The sequence below is a fragment of the Pistacia vera genome, unplaced genomic scaffold (assembly GCF_008641045.1).
Source record: "Pistacia vera cultivar Batoury unplaced genomic scaffold, PisVer_v2 Contig239, whole genome shotgun sequence".
NCBI classification, from domain to species: Eukaryota; Viridiplantae; Streptophyta; class Magnoliopsida; order Sapindales; family Anacardiaceae; genus Pistacia; species Pistacia vera.
Genome location: NW_022196045.1, coordinates 174,454 through 188,523, shown reverse-complemented (window position 1 = coordinate 188,523; position 14,070 = coordinate 174,454).

The window sequence follows — 14,070 nt, the reverse complement described above, 5'->3', positions numbered from 1 at the left end:
GTGAAAATGAATTTAGTTAAATTCTTTAGGTTTAACCCATAGAGTCCGAATGAAGTCAAAACCCTACCCGTTTGTTTGAATTGATTTTATCCCATTTTAAATCTTGCTTTCGTAGTTTAATTTTATTTTAGTAAAATTTTGTTTTAGTTACAGTTTAAACTGCTCCCTTAAATCCAAAAGAATTCGATTACTTCAACTTGAAAACGGTAGAAAACTTAGTGCTTAGCAACAATCCTCGTGGAAACGATACTCACTCATCACTCTATTACTTGTGCGACTAGTATACTAGCTACATATTGCATGTTGTAGGAAACACGCATCACTGGTAATTTGGGCAGTTTTGATGGTGGGGCTGATTCACTTGTGGATTCCCATAGCCAAGATTAGGGTGATCCCTCCATCCAGGGTTATATGTGCTCGAATAAGGATCATACTTCCTTTACGGTTGTCCAAGAAAACCAACTGTTACATTCACTTGCTGAACAAGTTCCTCTTGAAGAGTTGGGCATATATCAGTTGGATGCCCTACTACCGAACAAATTCCACAAGCCTTCACTATTTGCATGTTACCTACAGCCATTTGACGAACAAGAGAAATTAAACTCGAGATTTGTTGTTCTAGGGAAGAAATATTTACCTCATTATCACGACTAGATGAAAGGTCAAGCCTACTGCCAAACTGTTGAGAATTGGCCGCCATATTTGCAATCAAGTTTCTCGCGGCCTCAGTAGTCTTATCCACCAAAGCTCCTCCACTTGCAGCATCAATCATGCTCCTATCATTGTATGTAAGGCCCTCATAGAAATACTGGATAAGTAGCTACTCACTAATCTGATGATAGGACCAGCTTGCACACAATTTCTTAAAGCGTTCCCAGTATTCATGTAGGGACTCTCCGTTATGCTGCCTTACACCACAAATTTCTTTTCGGATGTTGGCTGCCCTCGAAGCTAGGAAATATTTCTCCAAAAACAATCTCGTTCCATGTGGTTATAGTCCCGGAGGGTAAATAATAGAGTCAATCCTTAGCTGCATCCTTCAAAGAAAACGGAAAAGCTCTTAATTTAATTTGCTCCTCGGTCACCCCCGTAGGTTTCATACTCGTGCAAACCACATGAAGCTCCTTTAAATGCTTGTGAGGATCTTCACCTGCAAGGCCATGAAAAGTGGGCAAAAGATGTATTAGTCCAAATTTCAATTCAAAAGTAGTAGCATCATCTAAAACATGAAATGTTATGCATAAAGGTGTTTGATTCAAATCAAGGGCAGGAAGCTCTTTCAAAGTCCGATTTCCAGCCATGACGTCCTCCTCTTCTAAATCAAAATTGCTTTCCTCAGAATCTGTCCGAGCTTCCTTCCTTGACCTGCGCAAAGTGCTCTCAATTTTTGGGTCGAATGTTAAATCACCAAGATGAGAGGACCTGGTCATAAAACACAGAATCTTATAAAAGGAATAAATGACAAATAATGAAAACCAACCAGAAAATTAAAAAAAAAATAAAGAAATTTTTTTTTTTTTTTTATATATATATGACCAGAAGCACAAAAAGGCCAAAAACCCTATCAAAACATTCGAATTTGGCCTGAAGAGGGTGGGGCTAGAAAATTTCTAGTGTTGCTCATAATTTTGTTTTCTTCGAAATGGGTACTCGTAACATTCCTAACTCAACCAAAATGTTCCTTATGAATAGTACTACTGTTCATCAGGAACAGTACTCCTGTTGACAGTACTCCTGTTCACAGTTTTTTTTTTTTTTTTTTTTTTAAAACACAACCTAAATCCCCTCCCCCACACTTAAAACTGACATTGTCCCCAATGTAAGATGAAATGCAAGGAAAAGGCAAAAATAACCAAAATTTAAAATGCGAGAATAAGAAAATAAACTCCGCTTAGGTTCCCCGGCAACGGCGCCAAAATTTGGTGTGCTGTCATAGGCAACCAAGATTAAAAACCTTCCTAACCTAACTACTGAACTGTAAATAGGGTAAGCAAGGGTCGATCCCACGAAGAGTGTCTAGCCGAATTTTTGATGATATGAATAAGGCTGGGGGGTTTTGAGTAAAATAGAAAACAATCTTAGCCAAAAACAAAAACAAAAACAATTCAATTTGAAATCAATTAATATAACAAAACTTGGTCTCCGCCAACATCCACCATCGGAATCTTAAAACTGATCATTGATGCAAAAGTAAATCAATTCTTACTTTGAATATTCACCGTTGGAACTATTTTCCTATCTCTCCTTAATTGTAATTAATTAGGAAACAAGCAAACTTAATTAATCTTACCACTAAACAACCCTAGACAAGCGCTAAAGATTTAATCTAGTGGTAGCCTTAAGAATTAGAGAAATCGATGAAGCTAAACAACACAAACTCAAGCAGTTGTATTTAATTTAGTCGAGTGTTCTTCTTAAGATTACTAATTCCTGGCACAGCAAATTATTAACCCTAATTGCTTCACAAGTTAGAGGAATCGAACAATTACGAATTTGATATCTAACTTAGCAGTAGATTGCAACAATTAATAAACTAGTAGGCCTCCTAGTAATTAAATGCAACAATCATAAAATTAGGCATAGAAGAACATCCAATACTCAAACATAAATTGAACACTAAAATAAAACGGATTAGATCTCACAGTTTATTGATTCCAAGGCCTCCGTTTCCTTCGACCAAGTTATAAATTAGCCACTCATGGCCATCACGAAAATTCCAAAGGAAAAGTTACAGAGAAGACCAAAGAGAGGCATGTGTCCCCCCCAAACCTAATCTGATCTCCTTAAAAAATATCCAGTTCAAGTATTTGAATTCCACTAAATCTCCTAAAAGAAATATTCTAATATCCTAAAATAACGTTAATCCTAATTTGATTCTAATTAATTGAAAATAAGATAGTCCTAAAATAAAATAGGAAAGTGGTGATTCTGAGCTGTAACTTGCGTGCCACCTGTCTTCAAATCTTCCAATGATAAACTGCCCAATTGATTTGCATGACAAGGCAAAATGTTCCAGAACGTCGGTAGTGCAGGTGTGTCAAATTAAAGCCCAATTACAGCCTTGATGCAGCGAGTATCTCTCCAAACTCAAAACATGAAAGTTTTACATCTCTTTCTTAGTGTTCCACATCATTTTGAATCATCTCAATCGGAGCTCGGATGAGAGAGTTATGCCCGGATTATGAAACAATGTCGAAACTGTCTAAATTCACTTAATTAGTTCCGTTTTGCAATTAACGCCTCCATTTGCATCCTAAATCAAAATAGAATAATAATGAGTATATTTAGGCAGCAAATAAGTATAAAAGACTAGACATTAAGGGGGGTAAATATGACATTTTGCATTCTCATCAGCTCCAAATCCATGCCTCAACCAAGTCCAATCGGCAAGAAAAGAAAGAATAGAAAGAATAGAAAGAAAGAAAAGAAAGAATAGAAAAGAAAGAAAAGAAAGAATATGAAAGAATAAGAAAGAATGAGAAAGCTTGAGCAAGCAAGAAAATAAAAGAAAAGAAAAGAAGAGCTTGAGCAAGCAAGAAAAGAAAAAGAAAGAAACAAAAGAAAAGAAACAAAATAAGAAATAGAAAAGAAGAGAGAAAATGCATTTCTTTGCATTAGTGCATGTGCATCTCATCCATGCATGTTACCATGATTTCCATCATGGTTAGTGAGAATAAGAAAGAAAGAAAGAACAGAGAGAAAGAAAGAATAAGAAAGAACAGAAAGAAAGAAAGAAAGAACAGAGAGAATTAGAAAGAAAGGAAAGAACAGTGAGAACTAGAAACAGAAAAAGAACAATGAGAACTAGAAACAAAGAAAGAAAAGAGAAAGAATAGTGAGAACTAGAAACAGAGAAAGAAAAGAGAAAGAACAAAGAGAGAATGAAGAAGAGAAAGAATAGAGTAAGGAAAGAACCAAAGAGAAAGTCACGGGGATGGAAGAGTAGAGGATTTACTTACTGAGCATTTTGTGCTCACCCTGTTATTTTTCCATGTTTTGCAGGAAATAGGTGAGAAGTGGTTGGATGGATGTCAAGAAGTAGAAAGAAATGGCACCACTGTCCACCGTTGTAAAAGTTTTTGTTTATGCTATTTTTGTATTATGTAAAGAATTATATGTTAAGTAAAGGAAAATTTGGGCCCATCTACTTTTCATATAATAAATATGTGTGTTTTCTTAGTATATTTTTTTAAGTACACTAGTAGAAAAGAAGCTATTACATTTTGATGTTTAATGATGCATAATTTCCAGCCATGGGAAGTATTGTATGAGTATGTGATGAATTGGTGGAATTATGGAAGAATTAGTGATGAAATTGTGAAGTGTTGAGAATTTGTTAAAATGGCCAGGTTTGATGCTATAGTTAGTGAGTTTTTGGCTCAAATTTTGGTGGATTTAGAGAGATGTGGAAGTGTAGCCAACATGATAGTTGCATGTGCATATGAAGTGTTTGTGAAAATCCAAAGAGAAAATGAATGCATGAGTTGGCAAAACCCTATTGAAGAAAGGGTTAGAAAAAGGCAAGAATTGAAGTAGAAAGATTATGTTGGGCTTAACCAAGTGTAAATGTTAGTATTCAAGAGTGCATATTTTTATGCCAAAATTTAGAATATCACTTGGTCATGTAGTTCCATGAGGGAAATGGCCCTTAGTGCTTGGTTCTAGTTACTTGAACCTTTACTACTTCTTGAATAGCACATGAAAGTCTTAGAGAAGAATTGCATGTTAAAGTGTTACTTTGATATGGCATTTGATAGTAGAAAATGGTAGAATATGTTATGACATACCATTATGCCATAGTGAATTTTCAAGGTTGTGCATGTGAACTTGGAAAGAACATCAAAGAATGGGCTTGATCATGCATATATTGTGCATATGATTTATTTATAGCTTTGATTTGGTAAATGAGAATAGTAAAGAATATGTTATCAAAGAATGAGAAAAAGAAAGAAAAGAAAATGGCTTGTAGTTTTCTTTTAAGCTAACATGCAAGTATGTATATTTTCTCATTTACTAAAGAATGCAAGTGTAGAATTTCCATAGCTTGGAAATTTAGTTGGTAATATGAATAGTATCTCTTTCTATTCTCTTTCTACAACATGTTGTGGTATAAGGTTGTTGCAATGGGGAACCCGTGAGTGACAAAGATGCCCACATGCACGCCGCCATTAGTGAGCGGCCTCAACAGAGAGATACAACATTTGTATAGTCCGTCAGTAGCAGTGTATGTGGATGAGGACTATACCCAGCAGAAAATACCTACATGCAAGCCGCCATTAGTGAGCAGCCTCAGGTCAGCAAAACAGAATTAATATAGTCCATCAGTAGTGCATGTAGATGAGGACTGTACCCAGTATACACTCACATGGCCAGGGTTCCAAATCCATACCTCATCTTAGTCTAATCAGCAAATCAAAACAGAATAAGAAATAGAAACAGAAAAGAAAAGAAAGAGACCAACCCAAATACAGCAGGATGTCATACATGAGAGATTCAAATCATGACCTCTTAATATCTGTTGTGTGTGATTTTTTTCGTAAGCTTGAAAGTCTCGGTAGCCCGAAAATTAGTAGATCGACGTGATCTCGAGGTCATGGAATCTTGAAGTCTGACTGAACATAACCTCGTCGCGACCGTCCAATATAGCTGTTCGATAGACTAAGGGATAAGCCTTATCTCAAACATCTCGGGAGGGATGAGAACGAATCAATATCTGCGTGATCCCCAGCGCGCAATCATTAAAATCATGAAATCACTTACCAAGTCTGATGGCAATCCCGGATTTCTCTCTACTTCCTTTGGTGTAAACTTGTATAAATACCCCTTCCAAATATGAGAAAGGGGTTAGCAAATTCCAAATATGAGACTCATGGGCGTGAAGTTAGAAAACAAGCTAATTCTAGGAGGCGACATGGGGGAACAAGTTAATAATGGTCGTCGGGGGGAATCTCGCACTTAGTGACTTAGTACATAAAAGAAACGAAAAATGAAACATAATTCATAGATCACTTAAACCCTCTTAAGTACTCGATTAAAATTAAGAAGGAATATCATATAAATACCATGGAACAATGTTTAATCCTATTCATGGGGATTATGTAAATATTCCATTCCGAAAATAGAAAATGAAACAATTAGATCTTTTTTGAAGATTGCTACTAATTCATGATCTAACATGTACAAAGCGAAAGCCTCATTCTCGGTTCTACGAGAAATTTTAAGAAAGCATCCAATAGAATCATAAAGAGTCTAAGTGAAACAAACGTAATCATATGAGATATGGATATTCATTCAAAACAGACAATAAAAATGAATATATGTGTGTGGAAATTTTAATCCGCCGAGCATACAGATGATATTCTTCATATTCTTCCTCAGACATTTTCCAGGCCAAAGACATTTTTTCACATTTTCCACAAGCATGAGATGCAAGGCCATAGCTGTTTCAATTAATGTTGGAAAAGTAGCCCGCCCAGCCCGACTTGACCCGACCCGGCCCATGGCGGGTTAGTGGATTTGGCGGTGCCACTTGTTAGGGTTGGATGGCCCAGCCCGGCCTGCCAACCCTAACCCTGCAGGTTATGCTGCGGGGCCGGGTTAGCCCCCCTGCCCTCCCCTCCCCCCCCCCCCCCCCCCCCCCCCCTCCCCTTCCCTTTTTAATTTAATTTTTTCTTTTGTTTGTTTTGTTTTGTCTATGTAATGTTTTTAGTTAACTTTTCAAATATCATAATTCAATTAAATTATTTTTTTTGTTAACATTTAAAATATTATTCAATTTTATACATAAATTGTAATATAAGAAAAATTAGATTTATTCATTTATCAAAAAATAAAATAGAAATTACAACATTATTGCCTCGTTAAAAACCTCACCAAGAAAACCCCAATGGGAACAAACACTTGGTAAGAAAAAGAGTGCAATAATTGACAATTAATTTACAAGTTACAATTTACAAAACAACTAATTTGGGGGTTGACTAGGACCTCCCTCATCCGTATCATCTATATTACAAAATTGAAATGATTCTATTAAAGTATCATCGATAGCCTCGTATTGTTCTTGATGGCGCGACCGTTCCCAATCTCGAAGACATGTGAGGACTTCAATCATTTTTTGTGAAAGTTTAGTCCTCCTTTCATTTAAAATTCTTCCACTTGCACTAAATGTTTGTTCGAATGAGAAGGTTGAGACAGGAACAGCGAAAACATCCAAGGCAAGTCTTGATAATACCCGAAAAATACATTTTCTGGTTTTCCAATATTCTAAGACATCAAAGTTGGCTCCTTGTTGTGGATCTGCTGGTAACATTTCGGGGGTTCCCAAATATTGTTAAAGCTCGTTACTCTGTGACTGCATGGAGGACAATATATTCGTTGTTGGTGCTTCTGAAGAGGAGGTTGTGCTTCGAGTTCAGGTCCTCTTCGGCCTATTAAATGCACTCTAGGTGTAGAAGTCTTCATTTGTTTCTTCTGATGCAACTTCCCTAGGTATTTCGCATTTTTGCACGTTCCCACTGTTTTCATATTGGAAATATACCTCTGTAAGACAATCTCTTACCTCTCCTAATTGACTGGCATATGCTTCATTTTGTAAATTTTCAGTTAATGTGTCTAAACCATTTTCTAAACCTGCTACTTTAATTCTAGGATCAAATATAGAACCTAAACAATAAAGAAAAGAAATGGGTTTCCAATATTTAAAAAAAAAAAAAATTCCATTGCCTTTATTGGTTCCCTTAAAATTTCATTGTTTTTGTTTTTTCTAAATAACTCTGAAATTTTTATAATTGTATGTATTACCAATGGACTAGTAGGATAATACACATCAGAAAGTTGTAAAGTGGATTGGTAAAAAATTTTAAGAAAAGAATGAAATATTTTAGCTATATGCCAATCATTTTCTACCAAATAATGAGGACCTCATTTATTTGCTACAAAATAACTAATTAAATTGCCATAAGGTAAACATGAATCAAGCATTAAATAAGTACTATTCCATCTAACAGGCATGTCTAATGCAAACGTTCTAGGAGATATATTTGATTTTATACAAGCATCTTAAAATTCAGCATTTCTTTTATTACTACTAATAATCCATAATAAAGAATCCCTAATTCTATCAATATTATCTCTAATTGTTTTCATACCACTTTTCACAATTAAATTAATAATGTGACATGCACAAAATTGGTGAAAAAACTTCAAATTGTTATAAAAAAGACAATTAATTTAAAAAAATTCTATAGTTGTACTATTAGCACTTGCATTATCTAAAGTTAAACTTATCACTTTATCAATAACATCATAATCTTCTAAAACTTCAACAATTTTATTATAAATTTGTTGACCACTATGATCCACATCCATTAATCTAAATCCTAATAAAGATTTGTTTAATTTACATTCGTTATCAAAATAATGACTAGCCACACAAATATAATCTTGTTTTGCTCTACCACTCTAAATATCGGCAGTTAGCGCCACACTAACATGACAATTATGTATTTTATTTTTTAATTCTAATTTCCTTTTTCCAAACAATTTTATCAAATCATTTCTAGTTGCGGTTTTAAAATAACTTTTAAATCCTAGAAAAAAATAAATTTTTCAAAATATTTATCTTCAGCCATATTAATAGGTTGATCAGTTGCAGTAATATATAAAGCTAATTATTCCCTATATACATCAGAATTATAACGCCAAGTAGTACCCATATTAGTTAATTGAGTTTGATTGGTTTCTCTATTTCCATGTTGAGCAGTATGTTTATTAGCATGCCTTTTTAAAGTACTAGTATCATTACCTGAATCAGCTTTATAAATATTTCCACAATACTTGCATCTTGCTTTCTTCACTTGAACTCCATTTTCTGTCTCGTAAAACTTATCGAAATGCATCCAAACGTCTTATGTGTGTCTGTCGTTGGTTTTGACAGCAATTGATGAACTCGCTTTTGCTTGAGAAGAAGTTGGACGAGGACGACGATTATGAGGACGACTTCTAGAACCACCGGGAGCTGTAGCAGCATGGGGAGGAATTGGGATCATATTTTGAGGTGTATCAGATTTTGAGACTAGGAAAGCATGACTATTTGAATCTACTGCATTTATGTTAGTAAATTCAGCGGGAGTAGGATAGAAGTTTCCTTCATCATCGAAATTGATGGGAGAGAAATATCTATCCATTGTATTTAAAAAAAAAAAATTGATACAGAAGAAATAAAAAATTAAAAAAAGGAGAATTGGAATATGGAAATATGGAAATATGAATTGAAAATTGCAAAGACTAAAAATTAAAATGAGAGCAAATTGACAACAAAGAGAATAATTGAGATATTTCAATAGAGATTAGAGAAAATGAGAGAATGAGAGAATTTGGGATGTGAAAAAATATGAGAGTTGAGGGTCAATTTATAGAAAAAATTGGGAAAAAAATGAAGAAAAAGACCCCTCCAACTGCTATAAAACGATTATATTTCAAGGGTAAAAGGGGTATTTGAAAAAAAAATTAATTAATTTTCTTTTTTTTTTTTTTTTGGCCAACCCTCCAGGTTGGCAGGCTTCTTTCTAAAAAAACAAAATAGCAACCCGTCGGGTCATCGGGTTACCATATATCAACCCGGCCCACCCAGGGGATTGCATGCGGATCGAGTTTAAGCCGGACCGCCTGCTATGTGGTCTGGGTTGAACCCTCTTTAATGCAGGCCGGGTTAGGGTTGACCCGCCTAACCCGACCCATTTGCTCCACCTCTAGTTTCAGTACACAAACTCAAAAGTGCTCTCGTGGTCCATCTTTCTGCATTAGGATTTTCATCTATGACAAATTGTAAAATGGATTCTCCGCTAAAATAAAATCAATAGGTACAGAAAAGCAAAATTCAATGTTATTTTAGACCAAAAATAAACCACCAAGCCATTATAGTTTTCATCATCTTGTTGGATCCTATACCATTGGTCATTTGACACATAAAAAGGAACTTGATCGCCATCTAATTGGCTGAAATTTCTCTGAATATTGGGGTAAGGTATTGAGGCTATCCTTATCACAAATTGGATAAAATATATGTTCCACAGGAAACATATTAGAACTTTACCCTTTTGAATAAAATGGGTATAAACTTTGACATATCTGGAGGAAAATTTACAAGAAGGGTACTGATATAGATTGATCTCAATAGCACATACATTTCTCATCCTCAAACAAGTATCTTTTGTCATAACTGTGTTTACAGAAACATATTAAGGCAAAACCTAATGTTTTTTATAAGAAAGAGAAGTTTGTCAATTACTATACTATTCTAGTTAACATGTAACATGTAACCCCAGGAACAAACCTCACTTCTTAAAGAACATTTCTTTGAACTCATTATTTGACTTCGGCTTCTCATCTTCCACTTCCCCGGCTTTTGGATTTGTCGAAGGAACACCAAGTGGCCTGATGTTCCTTGGCATTGCAAATGTATTCCTCCCCTTTAGCTGAATGCTATCACTATGTTTATTAGCAGCATAGTGTGGCGCTCTAGACACCCTGAAAGTCTGATTACTACTTTGCTCTGCCATTTAACCCAAAGGAGTAAGAAAATAAAAGGTAAAACTAGGAAACACAAACATGCAAACATCTATAGACTGCATTGCACACAAACAAACACATAAGTAATACCAAAGATAAAACATAATTCCACTTAGCCTACCATGTTCTCCAGAGGCCTCATGACCAGCAGAATCCTTTCTCTTTTGCTTCGGATTTGATCTTGCAATGCTTATCTTCTTCCCAAGAAACATTTTTTGTTCTTTCCTATAGCTGCAACAAAGTGTGCATCATCGGCAAAATCCACATATGCGAGGCCCTTCAAAAATCGATCAGAGGATATTATAAATTAGTGTGCAACGATCCTATACAGATGCTCTACAGTTTAAAGGCAAGCTGGAATGAGGGTAAATTTGTATGGGACTATGGTTAAGTCTCCTAAGCATATCACTTGCTAGCAAAATGAAAAAAATATGCTCTTAGACAGTTAGACTCTTTGTAGTTAGAAAATTAAGCAATTTTACCATAATTATGGAATTCAACGCTTTTGTAGTTTTATTTGAGACTGCATAATCGTCTCTGAAAAGGACATTCATCTTAAAACCAAAAGCGTAAAAACTAATTGATTTATTGATTGCATGAAATGAAGAAATCAAATTGAAGTTTCAGTGATCACCCTTAAGAACGGAAGCAATTAGCAGTTTCTATCTTCTTAAAGCATTAGCCATGCTGATCTCCTAGTCTCATTAAAATTAGTTTCTTAGGCCTAATTTCTGTGGTACAGTCCACATTATGCATACATATGTTGGAGTTTAAAGGTCAAGCAATGTTAAATAAGGATTTGACTGTAAGACTGATGTGCACATGGAAGGTCCAGTGGATAGCTTCCCCTTTTTCATTTGAAGCATAAAGCACAAAGAACATTGAAAAATAATGAATGAGAGAAAGAGAGTCATACCTTTCACTTTTCGGTGAACTTGTCCTGTAGAATTCAAACAGGTTCAACCCCACCAACATCGTTAAAGAATTTTTTCAGATCTTCAGAAGTTGCCTGAAAAAAAATTAAAACCATCAAAATCATCTCTCTATATTTGCCTATCCAACGTTAAAAAAGAATGAAAAGCAATCTCTCTCTGAAGTGCGAGAGAATCCCCACTTGGCCTGAAGTTAAGGTTTGATAAAAATGCAGTACACTCGTCAGTGTATACTTTGGCTCTTCCCGTGGTGGAGTCTTTGATGTGCTGGTCATTCGGATGCTCTTCAAACTTGGGTTTTGCTTCTTCTACTTCGTTTTCTTCAGCTAAGTTATGTGCTCGCCCCTTTTCTTTCCCATGCACTTTGTTTGGGTTTTGGGCAGTATTTTTTTGCCATTTAGCTGGAGACTGTTCGTCAGTCATGTTTGAATCTGTTTTACTCTTTCCATTAACACTTTTCTTATATGACTTCTCTTTCTGATCTATTAGTTCAGGAATAGATTTGGCTTCCTGCTATAACCTAAATAGTTGCAGCTCTTCCAAGTGAGGTGTAATCTGAGAAAGGGAACAAAGACAAGCATCTTTACGCATTGAGTTAAAATAGCAAGTGATTTGGTCATTTTGCCTAATAGGCATGACTCATATACCTCATAAGACTGGAAGTCATATGGGTCCAAAACTTTATCTTTTTGGAGCTTTGCAATGCGAGTTTGATCCTAATCTACAATGTCAAGGATACGTTTGGTTTAGATCACCATATTTGGCTTTCTTGGTTTCTAGATTAAGAAATTCCTTACTATTTAGTTCTAGAACATATAAACCATTATGTAAATAAGCAGTTCTGTAAAGCATACCATTTAAACTAAAAGACATCAATCCATTTGCAATAGTAAAATGGTATCCTTGTTCATCCAAAATGGATATGGAAATAAATTTATTGTTTGAAACTATTGGAAAATCATAACAATTTAATAGTTCTAAAACTAGGCCCGTAGGCAAAGATAAGTAATAAGTTCCTAAGGCTAATTCAGCAACATGTGCTTCATTCCCAACTCGTAGGTCCACCTCTCCTTTGGTGAGCAATCTACTCTACTTTAGTCCCTACACATTAGTACAAATGTGAAAACTATATCTAGAGTCTATGAACCAAGATGTAATAGAACATGGACCGATCTCAATCATAAACATACTTGTCGAAGAAGACGTTGACTTCCTCTTGTTTGTTAAGAAAGCCTTAAAGTGTTTCCTCTAGTGGCCTGGCTTTCCACAATAGAAGCAAACAACCTTCCATTCTTACTAATGCCACCAAAAGACTTTAGAGCATCTTAGGACTTGGGACTTGGGCTTTGGTTTGGGCTTGGCCTTAGCCTTAGCCTTACCCTTGCCTTTGCCCTTCCCTTACCAGTGTCAACAACAACTAATATAATTGGTTTAGACTTCTTGATGTATTGTTTAACATTCCTAAGCATAGTCAAGAACTCAGAATGGGTTTTCGTAATTCTACTCATATTGAAATTCATTATGAATGTTGCAAACGAATTAGGCAAAGACTGCAAAATCAAGTCAATTTACAAATCAGCATCTATGCCAAAACCCAAAGTCTTAAGTTTCTCAATGTACCCAATTATCTTGAGTACATGAGAACCAACTAGGGTACTCTCTGATAATCGACTCCTATACAAAGTCTTTGACACCTCATATCTCTCACAACAAGCTTGTTCTAGGAAAAGCTCCTTGATATGATAAATAATCGCATTAGCATCCATCTTTTCATGTTGCTTCTGCAATTCAAGTGTCATCAATGTTAGTATAATACATTGAGTAGTATTATTTTTGGTAAGTATCCTTGACTTCCTGAATGGCATTAGGACCCGGCTCAGTTGGATAGGGCTCATGATGATATATAGTTTCTTTTCTAACTTCAGTACAATCCTTAGATTTTGCTACCAGTCAGTGAAATTTGTACCATCCAACATGTTTTCTTTCTTGATTATTGATTGTAATGAAAGGTTACTGTTGCTCATTTTAGTATGAATCTACAAGTGCAAAATAAATAAAGTTAATATCATGTTTATTTTAATTTATTTATTTAGGACTTTAATTAAATTAAAGACTCCTACTATTTTACTCAAGCTAATAGCCTTCTCTATTAAACTGGGGAAGACCCGTTTATCTTCCTAGTGGGTCAAGATTGCATCAACTTCATTTTCAACTTCCGTTGAGGCAAACAAACCAAAATGGATCCATTATGTAGGTCAACAAACTTGATTTACACCAATCAACGGTACCAACCAACGCCCTCAAATGCAAGTCATATCAATTATCAACAAACCAATTACACAATTTAATGGCACCAACCATTGTCCTCAAGTGTAATTCTTGGATCAATAGAGTGGATACTACTTGCCCCACGTACACAATGTTGAACAAGCAAAATATGTTAGTTAAAGTCAAACCCATCACTATTAGGGAAAAACTCCAATGAATCTTAATCTTCCATTGATTAAAGTATACCCTTCGTTGAGGCAAACAAGGTCACGACGAACAATGGTTTGATTAAGACCATAGT